Source organism: Hemicordylus capensis, chromosome 6, assembly GCF_027244095.1.
Source record: "Hemicordylus capensis ecotype Gifberg chromosome 6, rHemCap1.1.pri, whole genome shotgun sequence".
Lineage (NCBI taxonomy): Eukaryota > Metazoa > Chordata > Lepidosauria > Squamata > Cordylidae > Hemicordylus > Hemicordylus capensis.
In genome coordinates, this window is record NC_069662.1 from 29,816,118 (window position 1) to 29,826,798 (window position 10,681).

The window sequence follows — 10,681 nt, forward strand, 5'->3', positions numbered from 1 at the left end:
TACTACTCTTCCATTCCTTGATCTGGACACTCACACTCTAGCTGAAGAAATTGTAAGGTAAAGTGTGCCGTCAATTCGGTGTCGACTCCTGGCGACCACAGAGCCCTGTGGTTTTCTTTTGGTAGAATACAGGAGGTGTTTACTATTGCCTCTCCTCCCACGCAGTATGAGATGATGCCTTTCAGCATCTTCCTATATTGCTGCTGCCTGATACAGGTGTTTCCCATAGTCTGGGAAACATACCAGCGGGGATTCGAAGTGGCAACCTCATGCTTGCTAGGCAAGTCATTTCCCCACTTCGCCATTAGGTGGCTTATTGTAGTAAAGTGTAGTGAAGTGTAATGACGCTATGTTTTACTGTGTTCTGGGGTGCATCGGATTTCTGGCTGTTGTCAGCTTCATTGTGGCTTTCTTTGTTGGGAAGTTACCTATTTAATGAAGCCAAATTTATCACTTTCAGTATGTTGGTGTACAGTGTTTGATAGAAATGTGCGAGTTGATTAGTGCACAGATTGATTCATGCAGAATTGGGGGGTGATTCACTGATTTGAACATGAATTGAATTGCCCTTGAAATAAAGGAGCTGATTTGTGTTAGAATCGAATCAGCACTGATTCACAGCAAATCACTTCATGCGATGTGCGTTTCGGGCACCATTTTGTCTCCATGTTTTCCCCTTGCTGGTTGGTTCTCTGGCACTGGCTTGAGATCTCCTTGTTTCTGGTTGGCTTGTTGTCATTACAATCAAGTGTTGAATTGGGCAATTGTGCACCCATTGGCTGGGGGGTGGGAGCCAAAAGGAGGGAGTTTCACAGTGTATATAAGGGGCTGCTTGGAGGCAGGAAGAGCCATTGCTTTTTGTGCCTCAGGAGAGGAGAGAAGGATCAGAGACAGAGAGACAGCAGCACCACTGAGAGGAGAGCAGAGACTGCCTGCTTGCCTGGCCCAGCAGTGAGTGGAGAGAGACAGAGAGTGCCTGCCCTCTCCCCAGAGGCGTATCTAGGGAAAATAGCGCCTAGGGCAAGCACTGAAATTGTGCCCCCTGTCCAAACATCTGACACCCATCTTTCAGATAACTTTACCATAATATCAGCTCAAAAATACAAGTCAAGCTCATTAATCTTTTAATATTTCAAAACTATTTAGCAGTGGATGTAGCCGGACCAAAAAATGCTCGAAAACTACAAATTTCAGTATGCTGGGGCTCATGAAATACCTAAATACTATGTGGAGGTGTACTTGGAAAACTAAACAGAAGTGCCTGTCTAATTCTCTACTATGCATTGTAGCATCACTATTACATAAGTTTTAAAAATAAATGGAGAATTGGACTTTTCCCAGATATTACGGCCTTGCAGAGGCCATTTGAGCATGCGTGGTGGCCATCTTGTTTTCGGTAGCCATTTAAATTTTTTTTTTCATTTAAAAAAAATGGCACCCCCCTTCAAGTGGCTCCCGGGGCACGTACCCTGCCTGCCCCACCCTAGATACACCCCTGCCCCCCCAACCCTTTTATCCTTTTAATTGCAGTGCCAGCAACTGCTTTGCTTTTATTTTATTCTTCATTTTTAAAAATTGTACCAGCAGCACCAGTGGCTTAACTGGGTGCTGCTTGGAAATTTTTCCCCTTGTATGTTTCTCCCCTCCCCTGCAGGTTTTTTGCTTTTGGATCTCCACCCCTTCCAAACCTATTGCTTGTAGCTAGCTAGCCCCCAGCGGCTTTAATAACTGTGTTGCTGTGCTGATCATTTCCCCCCCTTATGTGGATTCCCCCCCCCCTTATTGCTTGTGGCTAACCCCACCCCAGTGGCTTAAATAACTGCAGTGCTGTGCAGGTTTCCCCCCTCTTCCTGGACCTCTTCTTTGCTGCTGCTGTCTGGATGGAATTTTCATTTTTATTCTTTTGCAGGCTGGTGTGCTGTGACTTCTGTCTGTTGCCCAGTCTGCCCAGAAACTAACTGTTTTCCTTTTCAGGGGCGTAGCTAGCCCGCCAGTGGCCCGTGTGTGGCCGCGGCGGGCGCCCCGATAGCCCCGCCCCCTGTGTCTGACATCAGATGCAGGGGATAGCCACGCCCCCCGCATCTGACGTCAGCCGCAGGGGAGGCGTGGTCTGGCTCCCGAACGGAGCCTTGAGGCTCCGTTCGGGAGAAGCAGTTTAACTGCTAGATGGGCCACGTGGCCCCTTCGGCAGTTAGACAAAGGCTGGTGCTGCGTTGTGAATGCAGCACCAGTCTTAGCTCCTGAAGGGGTCGCGTGGCCCCTTCAGGAGCTAGTTAGGCTGGCACTGCGTTCACAGTGCTAGCCTTTTGTTTAGCTCCCGAAGAGGCCGAGCGGCCCCCACTCGGGATCTAAACTGCTGCCCCCGCGTCTGACGTCAGACGCGGGGGGCATGTCAGGGCTGCGAATGGCAGCTCCTGATTGGGCACGGCTCGGGTTCTTTGAACCCATTTGCCCAATTACAGCTACGCCCCTGTTCCTTTTCTTTGGGGTTCTTTTTTGTTTTGATTGTTTGAGTGAATGGGTGCCTGACTGACTCCAACCAGCTTTTGAGTCCAGGTGTCCATTTGACCAAGAGTGCCTCTAAGAGCAACACCTGCCAGACTCCAGCTGAAAACACCACTAGAAGCCCTCAGCCAAAGATGCCAGATAAGAGAGCCCTCCCTTCAACAACCTTTCTCACTGGGCAGGGAGGGTTGGGGTGGGGGGAGGCAGGAGTGCTTCTACCTTCTCACCAGATGACCTTTTCTTCATGGGCTGTGCAGCTCATGCACCCACATAATCCATGCTGCTCCTGGCAGCGCGGCATTCTAGAGGCTGGGGAAATGCAGTCTGGCCTCCAGATATTCCTAAATGCACCGCATGAAGGATTTCCCCTCAGCTGGGCACTCTAGGAGCCTGGCTCCATGTCGGCTTGGGCTGCCTGCAGCCTGAGTAGACACACAACCAGGGACCTGGGGAGAAGTGTGCGCTCATGCCTTTTTACTGAGGTAAAAGCCCAGGTAAAAACCCTGGGTTACCCCATGAGGCAAGGCTGAGATTGGCCATGATCCCAGTGCACCACATTAGCAGTTCTATCCCAGTAGGGCTGTACAAGCCCGAGTAGGGCTGCTCATGTGAACAGCCCCTGTGTTCACTCAGCCACTTTGATCTCCAGTTCCCAATATGGCTAATGGGGAGGGGGGAGTTGCTGTTGGACTCCATCGAGGCAGGGTAAATATACACTGATCTGTTAGGGCATGTGCTTTTGAAGTGACTGATCATTCAGGAGTGGGGAGGCCATCCCTGCCCCAAATGAGCCATTTGTGTGCCAGGTCCAATGCCCGCCCACCCTCCCATAACAGTGAAGGGTCAGCTGGTGACCTTGTGGGTTGAGTAGGATTTTTAAAAATTTTACCTACTTGGCTCTTGGTGAAAAAAATTGTTTTGGCCTATTCTTCTCTGTTGCACTCTTATGCTGGACTGATCCTAGGGTTGCGGACTGTTAAGTAGGAAGGTTGGTCACACAGGCTGGTGAGTACTGGAACAGGGAGGTCCATTTGAAAGTCCGTGTGCAACGAGAAGCACCATTAAGGCGACTGTGGTTTCCATGGACCAGCCCCTCAGGGATTTGGGGCTTGGTGGGTCCGGGAATGGAGCCACTTAAGGAAGTTGTTTGGCTCACCCACTTAGATCTTTGGGGCTTGGTGAGAGGTGACTTAGAGAATCCCCCCTTCAACACAGGAATCTGTGTGGTGAAGAGGATGTTAAGGCAGTAGACAGACGGCTGGCAGACTGTAAGCTCAGTTGGTATGCCCATAAGGGTTACAGCAGACCTCTCTTTGAGGCTGTTTGCATGGTGGGAGGAGTTGCCTGAACTCTAGTAAAATAGATGGCTACTTTTTGCATGATTACAGGTCCTTGTTAATAGTTAATAAAGTGTGGCTTTAACTTAATTCCATTATGTATGTCCTGTCTTTATTGGGGTCAGGGGCATAGCAAGGTTGGAGTGGGCCTTGGGATGAGATTTCAAAATGGGCCCCTCGCTGTGGGGTGGCGGAGGCCCTGCCTGCCACACTCATGCTCAGCACTCACATATAGTCTCCCATTCAAATGCAAACCAGGGAGGACCCTGCTTAGCAAAGGGGGCAATCCATGCTTGCTACCACAAGACCAGCTCTCCTCCCCTTCTGTGGGTTCCAAAGGAAGCTTCTGTCCCAAGCTTAACAATTTTTGTCAGGGCTGTAGCATGGCAGGATTTTTAAAAACCAACATATTTGTCAGGTAGACAAGAACAGCAAGCAAAGGCTGTGATCCCACACAACAGACTGGTGGACTGCAGTTCCCCTGCCTAATAATTACATAAGTGATCCCTCTGGATCCATCAGATATTGCTGTGGCTTAAATGAAAAAGGAGAATTACTGGGAAAGTTGGGGGATCTATAGGAAATGTAAAATGATTTTACTACAGTACTCCAACCACTGCCCATGACCAGCAAGATTTGATCAGCAAACCAAGTGGTTTTTCCTGGAGTAAAGTTATCCATGATCAATATTAATGAGATGTTCTGTGTTTTTTTAAACCTGAGAGTAAAATACAGAGATGCATCATGATTCTGTGGCACTTGAAAGAAATGAGCTCAAATTTCAGTTTCATGGATTTGGGGCCCATTCACATATGTTATATGCAGCAGTGATGACTAGCATGTCTGAATGAGCCATCACAGATTAATAAATGCAGATAAAATTTCCATATCACCCAATTTCTACTCAAACACAAATACTCTTCAGTGGAGAGACAGTTCTCAATTACAATCAGTTCACAGTTGAGAGTTGCTTCAAGAGTGCTGAGTAACCAAAGAGTGCATGCACGAAGCTGCCCTTGGACTTGTTTAGATCACTGCCTTGTTTAGACCCCTGGCCCCCAGCAAGGTAGCAACACACACTTCACATGGCTGGCAGTGCCCGCCCTCCCCACAGCTGCTAGCACTGAACTGAAATAGAGGAGGAAAAGAATTACCTTTGGTAGGCAAGAATCAATGGCAAATTTTGAACAAAGGCAGCTGCTAGAGAGAGACTATGGAGAGTTATGGCTCCTGGCTGGGGGCTGTCCTGGTCCTCTACCTCTCCTCCTGCTGCAGCTGCAGGTTGAACTCTTCCGGATGCACGTGGCACCATGAGGGGAGTCCTCCACTCCATCCGTCTTCGCTAGTCTCATGCATGCCGTGAGCCGTCCCTCTCAGCCTTGCACTTTTTACTCTCTTTTTCGGCAGGCAGGAGAGATGAAATCACGTGTCCTGAATGCACAGCTGATGGGTGGGCAGAACTGAAGCAGCTGATCGGCGGCTGCTTAGCTGACTTGGCAGCTCGCCTGGGCAGCAGCAAATAAGGAGAATAAGAGAGGGTGACTCATGGACAAGGGGTGACTGCCCTTGGGGGCCTCTCCAACTCGGTGGGCCCAGGTGGACAGGGACATATCTAGGGGTAGGGCAGGCAGGGCACGTGCCCTGGGCGCCACTTGAAGGGGGGCGCCATTTGGTAAAACTACTTAAAAAAAAATGGCTGCCAAAAACAAAATGGCCACTGTGCATGCTCAAATGGCCTCTGTGAGGCTCTAGGTCATGCCAGGCTTTGCAGAGGCCATTTGAGCATGCACGGTGGCCATTTTGTTTTCAGTGGCCTTTTAAAAAAAAAGATTATTTTTTAAAACGGCCACTGCACATGCTCAAATGGTCCCTGCGAGGCCAGCAGGGTGAGGGGGAATCTTTGGAAAAAAACAAAACCCAGCCTTTAGGAAGCCCCCCAAAGGGGCTACGGGTAAAAATAATAATTAAAAAATATAATATAAGACACTGTACACACATTCAGATTGGCACTATGTACAGAGAATCAGGGCTTGTGAATACTGAGCTGATGCTTAAGAGCTTGGATTGTATTCATTTGCTCTTACTTTGCTTCTTGTGATAAGTGAGTTAAATGTGATGTCTTGCTAATATGGCTATTAATGGTGAGTTTGTCTATGAATCAGTGTGAAACCCTTAATATTAAGGCCCACTGGGAGTTTCTTGCTCTCTTTCTCTCTTTTTAACTGTCTTTCTGAAAGACTAGAAATATTCCAAGCAGTGACACAGTTTACTCTGCATATCCTTTAATTATTTACAGAGTATCTGGGAAAAGTCAAATTCTCCATTGATTTTTAAAACTTATGTAATGGTGATGCTACAATGCATAGTAGAGAATTAGACAGGCACTTCTGTTTAGTTTTCCAAGTACATCTCCACATAGTATTTGGGTATTTCATGAGCCCCACGTACTGAAATTTGTAGTTTTCCAGCATTTTTTGGTCTGGCTAAGTCCACTGCTAAATAGTTTTTGAAATATTAAAAGATTAATGAGCTTGACTTGTATTTTTCAGCTGATATTATGGTAAAGTTATCTGAAAGATGGGTGTCAGATGCTTGGACAGGGGGCGCAATTTCAGTGTTTGCCCTAGGCGCTATTTTCCCTAGATACGCCTTTGCAGGTGGAATCACCTCCTCTTGTCCAATGGAAGCTCAGCCCTGGATTGGGGCAACTGCTTTCACTTACATTTGGCTTCTGACAAGCAAAGCAAGCGTGGCAGAACTGCTTAGAAAGATATCTGCGGAGGAGACCTCTGCATCAGAATGTGAGGGGCTTAGGGATTAGGCTGCATCTGAAGGATTTGAGCAGGCAAAAGATGAAGATGGTGAAAGGGAATCTGAAGGAAGTGATGGGCAGGATGAAGTGGAAAAGTCTTTTATTTATTACTAGCTGGGCCGGGCACAGAACATCTGCACCTCCACCAGCCTGCTTCTCCCCCATCCCCGCCCACTTCACCCGCCCACAGTTTCTGGCAGGCGGGCCAGCTGGAAAGCCAGCCCACCACCTCCTGCTGCCCGCCCATTCTTGGGGGCCAGGCTGGCCCGCTGCCACCTACTGCTCATGTCAGCCCATCTGGGCCAGCAGCTGCTGCCTGCTCATGTCACCTGCCTGCTGGCAGGAGCAGCACACTTCTTCCTTCCTGCCCATTCGCAGTTTCTAGCTGGCGAACCAGTTGGAAAAACGGCCCGCCACCTCCTCCTGCCCATCTGCCAGCCAATTCCTGGTGGCCAGGCTGGCTCACCGCTGCCTGCTGCTCCCGGCGGCCTGCCTGCCACCGCCTGCTCCCACCAGCTGGCCGCCCACTATTTTCTCCCATCACTGTCACTAATGGGCAGCTGCTCACGGACTCTCATGAGAGCTGCCACACATGGGACTAGCGATGCGTACTTCTAGGAGAAATAAATATATAGATAGATGTTAATGAAGCAACACAATAACTCTGAATAAAAGATTTTTGCCATTGATGATAATCAGCCCCTCTTCTTTAACACCCTAGTTGAATGTTCTGTCATCCTACATGCTACTGGGTTGATGTTCCCTTTTTATTTCACTAAGCAGGAGCAGAACCCAGAGCACCCAAAGAACCAATCACACCCTAGATCTGGGAGCTGCCAAGTGTTTGGTGGTGCCAACAAGCTCCTGCCACTGGATACCTGCTGCCACCTCCTTTGGCCATGTGCTCAGCTCCCAGGCTCATTCTCCTTCCACTGGCTGGACTTCTGGCCAATGGAAAGAGTGTGTGCATGCTCTCCTGATGAGCTGATGAAAGAAGAACAGGCCTAGGAGCCGGGCAGCAGGAAGTGGAGGTGGCTGGTGGTAGCGGTGATGGCAGGTGGCCAGCTGCAGCTGGGGGAGGTAATTGAACATTGTGGAGGGGATGGGTGAGGGATGCATGTGTTCCACCCTGGGGGAGCACCATTGTGAGTGGGGATGCTGCCTGTGTTCACTATATGAACACAGGCCCACTCTCCCCTGGCTACACCCCTGCCACTAAGCAGCAGAGGAGAGTTGTGGTTAGATCAGACAAGCATATTTCCCCCATAGATTCTGCTGTGCATGGTGCCACAGGAAACACAGTCCTTGGAAAGGGAGTGAGGAACCCTGTCATTATCTTAGATCAGCCTTCACACCCACATGGGTTTTCAGAGGCCACTATCCATTAGGGATGTGCACAAAACTACCTGGCCTGGTTCAGTTCGAGTTTGAACCGAATGCGAACCAAACTGGGCCAGTTCGGTTTTGGCCCCCTTCCAAATCCCCTCTCCCCTGATTCGGTTCATTCCAGTGGCTTCGATGAGCAATTACATTTTTTAAAAAACGTATCCCCTCCGGGGGCTTCTCCAAGGTGGTGGTGGGGTCTGTGGAGGTTCCCCCTCCCCCTGTTGGCCTCCTAGGGAGTTAAAACTTGCCTGGTTTGGGCATCTTTGGCCCTTTCTGGGCCTATTCCCTGGTGCAGCAGCCATTTTGGAGGCTGCTGTGCCTGCGCAGTGGGACTATGCATGGCTGGGTCATGACCCGGTTTTTAGAAGACTGGTGAAATTCTGGGGAGGGAGTCCAGGGGAGCAGGAGGGAGACATTCCTAAATTAAATGCAAGCACAAACTGCAAAATGTGGGTCTTAAAATAGGTTTTCCATATACAGAATGGAGACTACAGCCTGCTGTAACTTGACCCCCCTTTTTGAGCTGATTCACCTGCATTTTTCTTCATGACAGAGAATGCAATGATTTCCACTTTAAACTACCCTGCCTCTGGACTGTGTGTGTGGGGGTGGGGTGGGGGTGGGGTGGGGATGGGGGTGGGGAGAGAAATGAGGCGATGAAGGCATTCACTCACAAAGGCAAGTTCTTTCTAAAAAATCAGCAAAGATTTGGGTTAGATTTGGCAAGATCGAGTGTTCTGCTGTTTAACAAAACAAAACAAAAGGTTTCTCATATCCTCCAGCCAAGCAAGGCTTGGTTGGAGGAAAAACCTGGAGCCAGTTGGTGCAAACGGACAGGAAAAATATCTGTCAGGGATTGAGGAGAGGAGCTGACACTATGTGAACTTTCCATTTAATGCTCTGTATTAAAAAACTTGAGAATCTGCTGTGAAGCAGATTCTGTCTTCAGATACCACAAGACATAAAGCCATATGTGAATAATCCTCACCAGATTCCCCTTTACAAGTATATTGGTCGCCTGAACTGCTGAACCGGTTCGGTCAAATGGACTGGACCAGCTGGTTGCATTGACCAAACTGGTTTGAAGCAATGTGGTTCAGTTTTGAATTGATTCAATTTCAAAATGAACCACGTTTTTTGGTTCCGTGCACACCATGCCCGTGGGGCTCTCCTTGTCTAGTGGCCTGAGCATGTTCAAAGTACTTCCCTCTTCAGCTTGTGAGCTGTGTGCCACAAGGTGGATGCTGCCTGAAGTATGTGTAATGTGAACTCCTTTGTTAATAAAACAACATTGTTTGGACCAGTAGGTGGTGACTATATATTACAGGTGCCTCTTTGCCTGGTCAGCAGAGATGATTCCAAGAGTATGGCAATTATTGAATTCTGAACAGCCAGAGTTCCAGAACATGGGGAGAAACTCTCCCGGTTCAGTGCTTGCACTGCCATTTGAGCTCTGAATATGAAGAGAGCAAAGGAAATGGCCATGGAGTACACTGAGGTGTGGTTAGTCAGTGTGCTCCCATTCTTCTTCTAGCCAGGTTACACAGGCTGAATGCCTGAACAAAATTACCATTTTCTTTGCTCTGAGAATGTCCACGTTGTTCCTCCATGTCTCCCACCTACTGATTTCACCAAGTATGCACTGGAACAAATAATGGACAGAATGCACTGTAATAGTGCAAGCCCCATAAGTCTCTCAGACTAAGAAAACAGTATTTTGCGTGTTTTTCCTTCTGGGTCCCCGATCTCTAGGGAATTAATCTCTAGACATCCATTTGAGCCACACATTCCTTTTAATTGCAGTTTCTTAGCACCTCTACTGCTGCTTGAAATCAGCCAGGCACAGAGTCGATGCCTGCAAAGCTGGAGGAAAGGACACTGAGGTATTTGCCATCTCGTCTGCTTTTGGAGATATTCATTTCTCTGGTTTCTCTCAATTGCTGCTTAGCTGGTATATGACAGTAATAAACTCTATCTATCTATCTATCTATCTATCTATCTATCTATCTATCTATCTATCTATCTATCTATCTAAATTGCTGCTGTTTTTTGCTTTCTCTTTCCATCACTCTTTGTTTCTCCTTTGACTTATCTGTTCTAATATAATGCTCCTTTCTGTATCCTCCTTTCCCTTTAATTGAGTTTTTAAAAATAGTCTTCTAATGCGTTTGTATTATGAAATAAACATTGATGTTCTCTTTTTGAATGCTATATCATTACGGGCGACCAACAGGCTGCCTTGAGTACTTCAGTTCAGTCCAGTTTATTGGCTACCTTGAGTATTTGCCAGTTGACTATAGACAAAGCACTGATTTGAGTAAGTTTTAGTCCCACTTAAGTCCAATGAAATCAATAGGGCTCAAATTAAGTGTGATTAATTCGGGTGATTGATTGCAGTAGGGCTCGTGTGTGATTGGAGTGCTGGGATCCATGAGGATCCTGATACTTCACATGACCAGCCTAACTGAGGCTGGGCTGACCGAGCCTGGGTTTGGCTGATCTTGGGAACAGCCTCAGTATCACCTTGGGACACACAGAACAATACAGGTAATCAAGCAGCCATGCTTGCTTAGACTGGATTAAAAGCTTCTAAAGCTTTAAAAGCCATCTTTTCCCTCACAGCAGCCTGTAAATTTGGTCA